The 15,928-nt window shown below is 43.6% G+C and overlaps 1 protein-coding gene and 1 non-coding gene across 2 annotated transcripts in view; both read right to left on the bottom strand.

Moving 5' to 3' along the window:
• The window catches only part of CTNND2 (catenin delta 2), a 932,875-nt gene that overhangs the window by 86,798 nt on the left and 830,149 nt on the right, over nt 1-15,928 (bottom strand). The gene's annotated exons all lie outside the window — the stretch shown is intronic.
• Nucleotides 5,252-5,357, bottom strand: LOC128066292 (U6 spliceosomal RNA). The gene has a single exon (XR_008201198.1). It is a non-coding gene; the product is annotated as a U6 spliceosomal RNA (small nuclear RNA).

Genomic DNA, 15,928 nt, shown 5'->3' with positions numbered 1-15,928 from the left:
TCTTTACCAGCTGTGCCACAGGTACCGGGTCACAAAACGCATTTGGTCTGCCCCTTTGCACTCATGTGTCTGAATCTGTTTCAGGCATGCTTGTTTTGGTCATTAAGCCTTAGAGTTCTTGGCATTCTTTCCTCTTAAAATTAATGAATAACAAAACAGGTTCTTTCTTTTTATCAAGCTCTACACATGTGCAGGTGAATATAATCGTAGGTACCAGGGATTCCAGCTCCTTGGGTCGTTTCCAGTTTTTCATCGCCAATGCTTTCCCTCAGTGTCCCATTATTTGCCAGTGGGCGCCTTGGGAGAATAGAGATATGATGGCACAATAGAAAGTCTTCGTGAAAGGAGTACGTTTTTCACTGGGAAAAAATTGTAAGCATCTGCATAAAAAAAGATTTGTGTCTACAATAAAGTGAAAAGTGGGCTTTGGAAAAAAAGGCCTCATTGCAATAGGCCTGAGACAGCTTTAAACTGAGAACTTTTAACCTGTTTCTCATAGAACAGACGCACTGAATAACCATTGCCCGCTGCTTCTGCTGCTGCTAAGTTGCTTCAGTTGTGTCCGATTCTGTGCGACCCCATAGACAGCAGCCCACCAGGCTCCCCCGTCCCTGGGATTCTCCAGGCAAGAACACTGGAGTGGGCTGTCACTTCCTTCTCCAATGCATGAAAGTGAAAAGTAGAAGTGAAGTCGCTCAGTCGTGTCCGACTCCTAGCGACCCCATGGACTGCAGCCCACCAGGCTTCTCCATCCATGGGATTTTCCAGGCAAAAGTACTGGAGTAGGGTGCCATCGCCTTCTCCTAGAAGCCTCCATTGGACTGGGGGAAACCCACGCAGGTGCAAAAGCAAGTCAGACACTCTACTAGAGCTAATACTAGTTAGAACTAGTGGTGCTGCTGTTGCCATGAGGCATGAGACTGGTGATAACTCAGTTAACTAATGTTTAGTTCAGGGTCTCACGTATGGTTCCGAGTACTCTTTACGTCTTTATGTCTCACGACTGTCCTATGAGATCGACACTGTGTTTATCTCCATTTCAAACACGAAGAATCAAAGACACAGAGAAGGGGAAGTAACCTGCCCAAGTGATTTAAGCGAGAAAGTGAACAATAACACCTCCGATCACTGAGCCAGAAATAAAAGGTCAGCAAGGAGAAGCAAGTCAGCTAGAGAAAGACAAACATCACACGAAGCCACTTAGATGTGGAATCTAAAAAACGACATAAATGAACTGATTTACAACACAAAAACAGACTCAGAGACTTAGAAAACAAACTTATGGTTACCAAAGGCAAAAGGTGGCGGGGGCGGGGGAGAATAAATTATGAGGTTGTGATGAACATATACACACACCTATGTACACAATTGATAAGCAACAAGGACCTACTGCACAGCACGGGGAGCTCTACTCAGTATTCTATAATAACCTATATGGATAAAGGATCTGAAAGAGAATGGATATATGCATAACTAAACCACTTTGCTGTACCTCTGAAACTAATGCAACATTGTAAATCAACTATATGCCAATATAAAATTAAAAATAAATTTGAAAAGGTCATCAACAGAAAAAGATACTAAAAGGCAATATCAGAGCTACCAAGGGCAAGAAACACATTTCCAGTTACCTTCATCAGGGGTCCCCTGCAAAACCCCATCTCATGGTTCCAGCCCACATGTATCAACTCTCAGGCCCACCTCCTATCCTCTGAATCACTATTTCCTCCCTTGGAAAGAAAACTCACCCTTGGTCTGGCTCTGCTTACAAATGTGAGTGACGTCTGTAAAAGTTGTAGGCTTTCTACACAGTATATACAATTCAGTGTTTTCTAGATGATTCAGGGTCTCTGTGAGAGGCATCATTTATTTTTCTGTATTAAAAGAATATTATCATAAAGAGCTATTTGCACCACTCTGCTGTTTAGTCACTAAGTCCTGTCTGACTCTTCTGTGACCCCATGGACGGTAGCCTGCCAGGTCCTCTGTCCATGGGATTTCCCAGGCAAGAATACTGGAGTGGGTTGCCATTTCCTCCTCCAGGGGATCTTCCTGACCCAGGGATCGAACTCGCGTCCTCTGCATCTCCCTGCATTGAAGGTGGAGTCTTTACCACTAAGCCACTAGGGAAGCCTTGCCCCACACTAAGTGGTCCCAGTTAGTTCTGTGTTTACATGTATCCAAAAAGTAGAGACATTGCCTTCACATCATATAGTTTATTTTTGGTGTATTACTTTTAACGTACTCTCCAAGGTTCATCAGTAGACTGAGAGCTTTGAATTGGTTTTTGAGAGAAGGCATGGGTTTTCTAACAGCTACTTGGCTGGCTGAAGCTTTAGTGATGAGAACCATCAGAGCTGCCACCTGTCACATGAATGCTGGCTTGACGTCTGTGCGTGTGTGCTAAGTTGCTTCAGTCGTGTCCAACTCTTTGTGACCCTATGGATTGTAGCCCACCAGGTTCCTCTGTCCATGGGATTCTCCAGGCAAGAAAACTGTCGTGGGTTGCCATTTCCTCCTCCAGGGGATCTTCCCAACCCAGGGAATGAACCCGCGTCTCTCATGCCTCCTGAACTGGCAGGCAGGTTTCCACTAGTGCCACCTGGGAAGCCTGGCTTGAGGTCTGGCAAGACCTAAACCATCTCTCTCCCACCACAGGCTTGACTGAGGAATGAATGAAGTGGAAAGGTCTGAGAAAATGGGATTAAGGACATAGGAACTGGAGCTACAAGTACGGCTCCCTAAACAAATACTACGGCAATATTAAAGGGACACAGCAGAATGACATAAAGATTATTTTAAACGGGAGGCATGTGGGATTCAGAGACAAGCCTTTTGGAACCCCCCCTTATCTGACTAATCACAGAGCTTCTTTCTTGAGAAGGAAGCTGCCATCAATCCTCTCTCTGGGGAGCTTCCAGCCAAGAAGGAGAATGACCATTAGCATGGCGATGAGAAACTGCCTATATACACGTTACAGAAGCTGTCAGACCCTCCATTTATTCCCCCAGAAGCTCCGTTTCCTCCTTCTTTCCACTATTATGCTGAAATATAAACCATTACTCTTGGTTGTTCAGTGAATTACTCACATTATTGAGTACCCTGCATGCATGTGAATAGATACTGTCTTTTCTCCTGCGACTCCATTGTCGATTAACTCGCATTCCCCCTCGTTGCCCCTGACCACTAAGACCCAAGTTGGTAGAAAAGATTTTCTCCCACAGTCTGATCTGAAGCCAGTTGCTGGGTATATCGAGGCAAGCCAGTGGTGGCTGTTTTAGAGGTTGACTGTGCTTGGTGGTACCATACTAAGCAGTCTTTCGGCTTTGGAGAAAGAATACCCATGTAATGAAGAGCAAAGGCTGGAGAGATTGAACTGCTACTGGCCCACATGTGAGACTGCTGGGGATGGTGATATGCATCAGGACCACAGAGAGGAATGCCACTACTGCCTGGCCAGACAGGGCTCACGGTGGGCTCACCGATGGGAGGGCAACTGCACCACCAAGTTGCCGTTGAGCCGGTTTCCTGGCTGCAGAAAGAAGTTGGTGCCCAAGGTCACAGCACAAGTGATCGTGTGGGTTCTTAGACACACCAGCTCTTGAGGATTGGGTCCTGGGCTGGGGACCCTAGGCCATGGAGCTAGGACTGGGTTATCTTCCACAATTCTGCCTTTGCTAAGAATATCCTGGAATCAAAATTAGGTGCCTTGGAGAAGGAAATGGCAACCCACTTCAGTATTCTTGCCTGAAAAAGTCCACGGACAGAGGAGCCTGGTGGGCTGCAGTCCATGGGGTTACATGACTGAGCGCCCTGCATGAGGGTGGAGGGAGATGGGTTGGGAGCAATAAACTGGTGGAACTAAAAAAAAAAAAAAAAAAATTAGGTGTCTGAGCAACAGACTTTATCTCTGAGAATAAGTCCTTCACATCTCAATATTATTAGTGAATCTTCTTTTGAGAATTTAAATAAATGCCATCTCTGAATCATAGCCTCCCCGGGGGCTCAGACGTAAAGAATCTGCTTGCAAGGCAGGAGACCCAGGTTTGATCCTTGGGTTGGGAAGATTCCTTGGAGAAGGGAGCGGTAACCTACTCCAGTATTCTTGCTGGGTGAATTGCACAGACAGGGGAGCCTGGTGCGCTACAGTCCCTGGGGTCGCAAAGAGTGGGACACGACTGAGTGACTAACACTTTCACTTTCAATCACAGCACCTAGCATGAAGCCTTTAATATGGTTACCACTCAGGGAATATCAGTCACTGAGCTAACTTGGATTATTACTAAAGAAATACTGAAAAACAGACTTAACAGATATTGAAAAACTTATGGTTATCAAAGGGGAAATGTGGGGAGAGAGGGATAAATTAAGCGCTTGGGATTAACATACACACACTACTAACTATATATAAGATAGATAACTAACAAGGGCCTACTATGTAACACAGGGAACTCAATATTCTGTGATAACCTATATGAGAAAAGAATCTGAAAATGAACGAACACATGTAGAAGTGGATCACTTTGCTGTAGACCTGAAACTAACACAATACTGTATGTAAATCAACTATAATCCAGTAAAATTTAAGAAAAGAAATATTGACCAGTGAGAGGCAGAACAAATTTAAATGAATCTGGGAAAAGTTTAGTTTTACTCCTATATTTAATGTGGTGTAGAATCTAATGTAGTTTATATCAGTTCAGGTCAGTCGCTCGGTAGTGTCCGACTCTTTGTGACCCCATGGACAGCCTCAAGCCAGGCTTCCCTGTCCATCACCAACTCCTGGAGCTTGTTCAAACTCTTGTCCATCCAGTCAGTGATGCCATCACCTTATTTCAAAATAATGACATTTCCTCTCTAACTTGTTTGTATTTTTTTTCAAAGTCCCTGATTGTTTCATTGTTTTTAGTTTTTTTACATTTTGTTTTAATAAGACCCATACATTACAGTTGGTCAATCAGTCTCTTAAATTTCTTTTAAAGTTTCTTTTTAAAATTGAATTACAGTTGATTCACAATTTGTGTTAGTTTCAGGCTACAGCAAAGTGACTTTGTTATACATATTTTCCTTTTTTCAATTGTTTTCCATTATAGGTTATTACAAGATATTACAAGACAACTATAGTTCCCTCTGTTACACAGTAAATCCTCATTGTTTATCTATTTTACACATGGCAGTATGCAACTGCTAATCCCATACTCCCCATTTATCCCTCCACCACTTCCCCTTTGGTAACCATGTTTTCTCCTACAAAAATAAGAAATTCTTCACTAATTTGTGTGTCATCCTTGCACAAGGGCCAGCTAATCTTCTCTGTATCATTTCAATTTTAGTGCACGTATTGCAGAAGTGAGCACTGCTTCTGTATTTTAAATTCATGGGCTCCTTGAACAACCTTAGTGGCACTTGACCTAAGTCCTCTGAAGATACTAACACCCTTTAGTAAATAAACATTTAGGGTTCAATGCAAAGTGGCCCAGCAAGCATGAAAAGGGCAGTATGTGTTCATAAGAGGAAATCGCTGGCTTAGTGGGAGCTATCTAACACAGTAGAGTGAACGGGATCTCTGCCCTGACTGGTGTTAGAACTGCCTGTGGAGCTTTGGAGACAGAGAGATGACCAGGCTCCACACCAGAGACTTGACCTTAAGAAGTCTGGGGTCAAGTCAGGACATGTGTCCAGGCTGTTCCCAAAGGTGATTCCATGTTGAGCCTTTCTCAATTAATTTCAGTGTGTGGAGTCCCTGCTTGGGCTGTATTACTGTGACATATGTCTATCTATATACTTATGACTTTATCCTTTAACCTGCATTATAGAAAACCACATGCCTCTGCCAACACCCTCCTTCCAGCCTCTTGGTATATGGCAGCTGTCTAAGGGTGCTATGAAGACCAGAGAACAACCTCATTCATGGAGCCGCTAGGAAACTAGAGGATACAGAAAGCTTACAGGGAGAATATGGACTGCTTAACGGGGTGGGCTATGTGGATCATCAGTACTACAGAGCTGGGTCTCAATTATGAGCAAACAAACGTACAGATGCTGTTGGCAATTTGAAAGCAGAACCACGGCTTCCCATTTTTGCCTGTGTCACATGAATCTCTCAAAATGGCCTGGGGATAAAAATCACATTGCTTACGAAAACTCTGGTGGCCTACAAAACCCAGTTATATATAATATTAAGAAAATCATTCACCCACAGTCAACTAAAATTCAAATGAATGAAAACAGTACTCAATTTATAAGAAAAAGTCACAAAACTCTCTGCTTCCGATATCAATATCTATATCCACGTGTGTGGGCTCAGTGCCTCAGTCATGTCCGACTGTTTGTGACCCCAAGGACTGTAGCCCACCTGGCTCCTCTGTTTATGGGATTCTCCAGGCAAGAATACTGGAGTGGGTTGCCATTTCCTCCTCCAGGGGATCTTCCTGACCCGGGGATTGAACCCACATCTCCTGTGTCTCCTGTACTGGGAGGCAGATTCTTAACCACTGGACCACAACAGAAGTCATCTCTATCTATATCTGTACCCATCACTATCTATCTATCTATAAAGAGAACTATAATTTAGTTGAACCTTACTTAAAATTGCAAAAGAAAGAAGAAGCAATATATATATTTTTTCCTGCCAAATAAGGTAAGCTTGGCTACAAGTGTCTCCAGTGGTCTTCTATCAATTAGATTTATATCTCTTGGAAGCATTTCTGTCACTGTAGGTTATTCTCACTTCTAAATGTTTGACAAACTCTCCTGCCAAGACCTGCACACAAGCGAAAATGGAAGATAAGTTCACTACCAGACCGTTTGTATGGATGGTATCAAGGGGAGGTAGCTACTCCGGCTGAGTTTATAAATGTACTAGCAAAGAAGCATTTCCATTAAAATATACTCCACGGATAAATAACTTGGCATTTCACATATGCATCCCTAAAACAATTTCTGCCATATGGAAAACTGAACAAGACAGAATGAGTAGGTATACTGTCTTATTCGTAGGGATTCATTGATTCCCAGAAGCACTATGATAAGGGATGACTACACACACACACAAATTACTTGATAGATGAAAATTTCAGTAGTAAAACGTGACTATGCAGAATAAAGAGCTTTAGGAAATAAAAGCAAAGCAAAGCAAATAATACCCAAGGAGAGAGTCTAGACCAGTGGATGGAAATCCACACTGCTCATCAATCTCAACTGACCGACCCTCTCCCCACCCCACCACTATGTTTTCTCCTGGGGTGGATCTATAGGCCCAAAACCTCAACAGCAGTTGAATGTTGTGTGTGTTTAGTTGCTAAGTCATGTTCGACTCTTTGCGACCCCAAGGACTGTAGGCTTGGGCACCGCCAGGCACTTCTGTCCCTGGGATTTTCCAGGCAAGAATACTGGAGTGGGTTGTCATTTCCTGCTCCAGAGTGTCTTCTGGACCCAGGAATCAGATGCACAGCTCCTAATGTGTTTCCCTACATCTCAAGCAGATTCTTTACCACTGAGCTACGGGGGAAGTTGTGTATGAATAAGCTCTACTTACTGTCCCTAAACAAGTAAGACAAACTCCAAAGTGCTCCACAAATATGACCTACAGATAATTCTAAAATTATTTGAATGCATATGGTCTTATGTTTGTCAGTAGCACTCACAAAAGAAACAATACTATCTGTTGTCTGTCTTACTCAAAGGGGAAAAGAAAGAATACAATTATGGAAGAAACCTATCTTTAGTTAATGAGCCAAGAAATGCCTGTCCACCTGTGGCTAGGCATTTTATTTTTGGATTAGGCTTCCTGTAGCTGCTTCTGCATCTAGGGAATTAAAATAATTGGACCATGACTTTAAATATCTTTTTTCCCCCACTGATGATACACCTATGAATATATCAGCTATGAGTATCATAACTGATCTCCTCCTGATTTTCTACTGGGCATTTCCTCTTTTGTGTCTAACAGACATTTCAAACTTTCAGCCCTCAACAAAACTCCTGATTCTATGAGCTTGTGTTCAGTTTCCCTTTCCTATCTGTAGTGTTTTGCATCCCATTCATTGGGGTCTGCTGGCTCCTCCCCCTTTGCTACAGCTCTGGAACATGATACCATGATCTCCTTCCCAGACTCTGAAGTCAAGTCCTCACTGACCTTCTTGCTTTCCGACAGTCTGGTCTCTGACCGGCAATCAGAGAGGACTTCAAGGACCATAAATCCCATCATGCTCATACAGCCAAAAATCTTCAGGTACCCTCTCTAGGCTTAAAGGTTTCTTTTCACTCACTGTCACCACCTCCAACTGCTCCTGCCTCATTTACTGTTTGTAAAACACTGACCTTCTCACCACCTTAGGCACATGCTGAGCTCCCTTCTGCAGCACAGTTTTTGTTCTGCTACTTCTTTTGCCCAGAAAACTCTTTCTCCAGATAGTTTAACATCCGGCTCTTGTCCATCACTGAGGATTTGCTTGGGTGTCACCTGGTAGAGGCCTTTCCTGACCACTCACTCAACAGTTTCCTCCCCCTGTTACACTTTAATCCTGTAAACTATTTTGGGCATATCCAACGCAGAAGGTGAATACTGTTTGCTTCCTTTTGTAACTGTTTGCATTCTTGGACCATACCGTCCAGGAGGCAGGAACTTTGATGCTCTCCTGGAACAAGCACATAGTAGGCACACAATTTGTTGTTGTTCAGTCACTAAGTCGAGACAGACTCTTTGCAACCCCATGGACTGAAGTACGCTAAGCTTCCCTGTCCTTCACTATCTCTCTGAGCTCGTTCAAACTCATGTCCATTAAGTCAGAGATGCCATCTAACCATCTCATCCTTTGCCACCACCTTCTCCTTTTGCCTTCAATCTTTCCCACCATCAGCGTCTTTTCCAGTGAGTCTTCATATCAGGTCACCAAAGTATTGGAGCTTCAGCTTCAGCATCAGTCCTTCCAATGAATATTCAGGGTTGATTTCCTGTAAAATTGCCTGGTTGGATCTCCTTGCAGTCCAAAGGACTCTCAAGAGTCTTCTCCAACACCACAGTTCAAAAGCATCAATTCTTCAGCACTCAGCCTTCTTTACGTCCAACTCTCACATCCATACAAGACTACTGGAAAAATCATAACTTTGACTAGATGGACCTTTCTTGGCAAAGTAATGTCTCTGCTTTTTAATAAGCTGTCTAGGTTTGCCGTAGCTTTCCTTCCAAGGAGTGAGTGTCTTTTAATTTCATGGCTGCAGTCACCATTCTTAGTGATTTTGGAGCCCAAGAAAATGAAATCTGTCACTGTTTCCACTTTTTTCCCATCTATTTGCCATGAAGTGATGGGACCGATGGGATTGATGCCATGATAAATATTGGCCAAATGATGAATGAGGAGATAATTAATTCCACATTTCCAAAGTCAGCAGACAAGGAGAGAATTATGCTCACCCCTTGAAGCATCCAGCTATTTCTTAGTACAATATCTTGGCAACTGTATTAAACCATCACATGAGACATTTATGGTATGAGGACTGAATTGTGGAGCTTCCAGTCTGAGAGCCAGACTTCTTTCTATTTAATTAGTCCCCAGGAAGTTTCAAATACTCTGCTTATTGTCTCAATAATGATAGTTTCTATGTAGATAAGAAATTATGATTGAGCATAAAATTCATACTGTAGTCTTAATTAGCTTCCAATGTAATCCTTAAATCTTGCCTGGTGTTTCTCAGCATGCAGTTGGCCGCTTTTCTCTATGTGGTAAAGCTCCCCCTAGGGAACCTCAGCTCAAAAATGGAGTGTGAAGAAACAGCTTGTCAAAACACAGCAAATCCATCAGAGAAGCACATTCTCCTAGCATCCACCCCTGGCCAGGTGGGAGCAATGGGAAGGTCATATCTAGAGTCCGCCAGGGTCAGGCTAACCTGCGACAGAGGTCTCCAAACTGGGTCCTACGTGCCTGGGGACTTCGTGAAGATTCTCTGAGGGAACGCAGGGCTTGAGATTTTCGGGGGCTCCATTTTTCAGATCCTTGCCTCCGCTATGCACTCTTCCAATAAAGCCGGTCTGCTTGAAAACCCACCCGTATGCATGTTCACTGGACAAAGTCAAGCCCCTCCCTGCTCCTGAGTGGCAAACATTCCCTGAGTCCATTCTACTTAAAAATGGTCTAAATAGACATTTTCCCAAAGAAGATGCCCAAACAGCCGGACTCACTGATTTGTTTGTCTAGTTAGACTAACTGGTATTCTAGGCAGCTGCCGTTTGTTTATTCTGTATCCAGTGGCAGCCAGGCCCTCAGCCTCCTTCCAGAAGCAGGAGCGGGTGGTTTGCAGATGCCGCCTGGGTCAGAGCTGTGGTTGTTGCTGTCAACGGTATTGTCTCTCATCTGTGGTTTTGGTTTTCCTCCCCGATACTGCTCTCCAAATCCCTAAATACTCTGCTCCATCCTGCCCAGGGCCCACCTGCTCAGCTGGTTGGGGGTGACTCTGAGAGCCAGCTGGGAAGCTGAAAAGCAGGGCAGCTGAACATGCTGCCTTAAGCAGACGTGGGAAGAAGACAAAGCCTGACTCAGCCAGTCTGTCCTTCCCATTTGTGTCTAATTACCACGGATGCAATCCTGTTTACACACAGGAGGTCACCTATCCTTTTAAGATGGGCTTCCTTGCAAATTGTACTTAATTATGGAATACTTGGCATTCATTGTCTGTTGCTCACAGATCATTACTATCCAGCTGAGTAGCATAGCACAGTCACTTGCTTACCATTTAAAATATTGACCCAGAGAGGTGCTCTGATTTCTAATTCAAAGGTTTTTAGTTTCGTTGTGGTCCTTTGCATCATGGAAAATAGGTAACTGAACAATTCCTCTACTTCCCTCTATAATGATGTTTCAGAAACAATACCCTGTACCTTCATTCAAGAATTATCCTTGTCAATATTCATCACCCACCCTACCTCTTTGTATCTCCTACCTCTCCTCCCCCAGCCTGGACCAGTAGTGAGAACCGGTGAGAAGGGAGCAGTATTGCTTCTTGGAGTAAGTAAGCGAGGTGTCACAGAGGAGGTGTGTGTAACACCAGGAAATACAGCATCAGGTCAAATGAGGAATGTGCAATGAAGCCAACGGACTGACTCCCTGGTCTCCCTATTGCCCAACATTCCTTAGTTCAGTAGATTAGCATCCTGCCAAGAAATCAAGGTCAAAGGTGGGATCCTCAAGGGAAGCCATTAGCTTCTCCCCTTAGCTGATGCAGCCTTCACACCAAACCCCAGAGACCTCAGATTTGAAAGCAACTTAAAGCACACACTGCCTAGCATCACCTCTGCATATCAAAGAAAACACATTTTAATAAATCATCCAGGCAGAGGTATAAGGTAGCAGCCAAGGAGAGTATATTTGGGAAGTGATAAATAGCTTCAGCTCAGGAAAAAGCAGCTCTCAGAAAAGGTAATGCTAACACTCTCATTTTTTGAAGGATGCTTTTGAGGCAGGGTTATATCTCAAAGTATTAATTTCTATACTTTCTATTTATTGTTCTTCTTCTTTGCTTGCTCATTGGTACCCTGTGGTCATTTTTTTCCTTCAACTCTTGCAGGCTTCCCCAGTGATGGAGAACTCAGACACCCTGAGTGGGGAAGGGTGGTCCCAAGGGGACACCCTACCACTATCAGAAAAACCAAGACAGTCCTTGTAGTCTTCTCAGTCCTGAGCTCTATCGTCAGCCTTACACTTGAATTTGATGTTTTTAACAGCTCTTTTGGAGAAGGCAATGGCACCCCACTCCAGTACTCTTGCCTGGAAAATCCCATGGATGGAGGGGCCTGGTGGGCTGCAGTCCATGGGGTCGCTAGGAGTCGGACACGACTGAGCGACTTCACTTCTACTTTTCACTTTCATGCATTGGAGAAGGAAATGGCAATGCACTCCAGTGTTTTTGCCGAGAGAATCCCAGGGACAGGAGAGCCTGGTGGGCTGCCGTCTATGGGGTCGCACAGAGTCGGACACGACTAAAGTGACTTAGCAGCAGCAGCAGCAGCAACAGCTCTTTGCACTCATCCTCATGATTCAACTAGTCTTTCATCATAAGGGGCTTTATTAAATGGAAAAGTAAGGTTAGAATCCTTTTTCAAACTGAAGAGAGTCATGACTTGTTCAACTACATGTGTGTTATGAAAGATTATCCAACAACAAATAGCTGATGTGTTGTGCTAAGTCGCTTCAGTCTGTCCGACTCTTTGTGATCCCATGGATTGTAGCTCGCCAGGCTCCTGTGTCCATGGGATTATCCAGGCAAGAATACTGGTGCAGGTTGCCAACTCCTCCTCTAGGGAATCTTCCTGACCCAGGGATCGAACCCACATCTCTTAGGTCTCCTGCAGGCAGGTTCTTTACCACTAACCCCACCTGGGAAGCCTATGCATTTGCAAGAATTCATGCTTTGTTTTGACTCCAGCTATCAGTCGCCTTAGTGGCAATGTTAACTGAAATCAGCTATTTCAAAGTCATTATCATTACATCCAATAATGTAAGGAGGAATCTTGAATCAGAATCATTGTTGGAAAAAAAAAATGTCTGTGTCTCTTGCAATCAAAGAAAGAGAATGTCTCAGAGAAAAATACTCAGGGGATAATGACCTCAGGTTTAGACCGTAGTCATTATGAAACATTTTAAAATTAGGAGAAGACAGTTTTCCAGATTAGCAGGCTGTTTTTATTTCTGATGGGTATAACGGAGCTTGCAAGCAGTAGTTCTCAACCCTGGCTAGATATTACAACCCCCCAGGAAGCTTAAAGATAAGTGCTAATAACTGAGTGTCTCTGGGGGTGGGCTTGGGTGGCTCCAGGATACAACTGCAACCAAAGAATCACGGTCTGAAAAAGTGCTTTTCATCTGCTTTGGTTCACATAGCGAAAATAAGGCTTGGACCTCTAGATTTAGGAATGCAGTGTTGATGCTGTGTTCAAGGTGAGGAAAGAGAGTGAGAGTTGGCGAGTAAGTAAGTGTTAGCTCCTCAGTCGTGTCCAGCTCTTTGCAGCTCCATGGACGGTAGCCCGCCAGGCTCCTCTGTCCGTGGGATTCTCCAGGGAAGAATGCTGGAGTGGGTGGCCATTTCCTTCTCTACTTACTTACTTACTTGTAGGTCTCATTTGTCAAAGATGTTATGCTATAGGTTATCACTCCAAACCAATATTGAATAATCAGGTAAATTGACAAATAACAATGGGAATTTAGTTGCTGAAATCACAATATTATGACTTCAATCTATTGTGCATTCAAATGAAACCTCATAAGTATCTGCTAGATGTTGGAACAGCCCTGTTCTGGGGCTTTCAGCAGCAAAAAGTGTCTCCCCTCGGCTCCCCTGGAGCTCATATTCTAGCAGAACGATGCAATACCTCTCTGTGGCTGTGATCACGTTCACAGAATTCGAGGCATTGTGAGGACTTTCAAAAGAAGCAAAAAAAAAAAAAAAAGAAAAGAAAAGAAAAGAAAACAGAGAAAGATGTTTGTCCCTGTTCCTAAAGAGCTATCAGCTTGGGTGAGATGATACTCCTGCATCTGAAGCACTGTGCACTCATATGGGTCTTGTACCCAATATCCTGTATGTGCTAAATTTGGGGGAATATGTTGATCAACACATAGAGAGCACAAAACTAAACACAGGGTTCTCAGGGAAGCTTTGTAAAAGTGGTGGAATCTTGCATATAGGATCCGCCGTTTCCATCTTTCTAAATTCCATATATATGCGATAATATACTGTATTGGTGTTTCTCTTTCTGACTTACTTCACTCTATATGCAAGGCAGCAAAAGAGACACAGATGTAAAGAACAGACTTCTGGACTCTGGGAGATGGGGAGGGCGAGATGATTTGAAAGAATAGCACTGATACATGTATGCTACCATATGTAAAATAGATGACCAGTGCAAGTTCGACACACGAGGCAGGGCACTCAAAGCTGGTGCTCTGGGACAACCCAGGGGGATGGGGTGGGGAGGGGCGTTCGGGATGGGGGACACATGTACACCCGTGACTGATTCATGTCGATGCATGGCAAAAACCACCACAATACTGTAAAGTAACTAGCCTCCAATTAAAATAATTTTTTTTCTAAAAAAGGGAAATAAAGGGGGTGGAACCTGAATTTGTCTTAGAGGATGGGTAAGCACTGGATCAAAGGGAAGTGTTGAAAGCGCAACTGTGGGAACTGGGGATAGAAAAGCTCACGTGGAAAGAGAAGGGTAAGAGCAGGGACAGTGGGGAGAGAGCCCGGCTGAGAGGATGGCTGTGAACTAAGGAACCACAAGTACTGGGGTTGGATACACACTCTGAGGGTAAAATTGCTTAAGGTCTGAAAAATGTAGACAGTGCAGAGATCTGGACATCTCCTCTGACTGAGAAACGCACGGCTGGGCTGTGATGCACAGAGAAATATTCAGAATTTGTGTGTGCTCCGCTTCTCAAACCAACTAACTGGTGCTTAAATACTGATCATGCTCTTGAAACATTTGAACGCAGTGCTAAAAGCTGACTTTAACTAAAGCCCAGGTACAGTTAAAATACACATTAGATTAACTCAGCCCTCCACCCTAGCAGACCAATAGAAGTAATGGGGTGCTTTGGTGGGGTATGTATTACCTACAACTCTACTATTTTAAGACATAATACCTAGCATAAATAAGAAATCACAAGACATGCAAAGGAGCAAGAAAATATGACTGAAAATTAAGAGAAAGGACAGTCAATACAGGCAAATCCACAAATAACCCAGATAGCAGAATAACAGACAAGGAGCTTAACTACTATACAAATGCTAAGTATCGAGTGGGGAAATGGACAACATGCATCCAAAAAAAAAAATCAGCAGAGAACTGGAAACTATAAGAAAGAACCATGCGGGAATTCTAGAACTGGAAAATACAATTTAAGAAATAAAGAACTGATATGATAAGCTTTACAGAAGATTGACCCAAAACAGAGCCTTGAAGTAGAGTACAGGAGAAAAAGCCAAAGGAAAAGAAAGGAAGAAAATGAGGAAAGTTTTCTCTTAGAAACCATGATATATGAGTATTTCACATGCTTTGCAGGTTTGAGTATGATTAAGAGAGACATGTCCACACTAGGAAGTATGGAGACTCTTGGAGGAGCCTTTATACAAACTGCTTTATTGAAAAATAAAATCAGGCAGCAGAGTTCACTTTGTGTCACTCATATCATGGAAACACTGAATATTCCTTTACTGGAGGACTTTACAAAGATTAAGGTGGCAGCTGTGATTTAATGGTGGGAACTCAGAAAGGGTGAGAGCGACATAGTGATCCAGGCAAGAGACCATGGGCATGTCTTGGACTCACCATGCTGCAGGCTGAAATTGAAAGGGGAAGTACATATGAAGAGACATGAATTTAAAAAAAAAACAACAACAACTCCCTGAAGAAGTATCAACAAGACATCCCGATGGGTTTCCCGTCTAAGGATAAAGAAAAGAAAGAAAGCTCCCCCACCCCCCAGAGTATCCATTTCTGTTCATTTTCCATTTCTGGAAGAATGCGGGCAAATACAAGACTACAGTTTGGGTTAGAATGAAGAGCAAAGGGGAGGATGACCTGAAAGTTAAACTTCTGAGTTTCAGATAGAATGACAGAAAGCGGGTGTCTCACGTTGGGCTGTGCAGGTGGGAGGCTTGTATCGGACAGAATTTCTAAACTGTTTCCTCAGCACATAGAAAATGCTAACACATCCTGGGGTCAGAGCTGAGCCCTGCTGGGGGCTACAGATCTCGGTGTTTGCTTCCCAGACCTTCCTGCAGCCTAAGCACATTCAAGACTCAGCACACTCTGTGACCCATGTGTGGGGAGCTGTGGTCTGAGGAAGCGAGTTGAGGCACTGTTCCCTGCAGGAGACCCCTTGGTCCAAAATGATTTGCTGGTGAGAGCCTGTGGGTCATCTCTCACACATGC

The sequence above is a fragment of the Budorcas taxicolor genome, chromosome 20, assembly GCF_023091745.1.
Source record: "Budorcas taxicolor isolate Tak-1 chromosome 20, Takin1.1, whole genome shotgun sequence".
Lineage (NCBI taxonomy): Eukaryota > Metazoa > Chordata > Mammalia > Artiodactyla > Bovidae > Budorcas > Budorcas taxicolor.
Note: the sequence above shows the minus strand (reverse complement) of the source record. Positions and strands in the feature narration are given on the sequence as shown.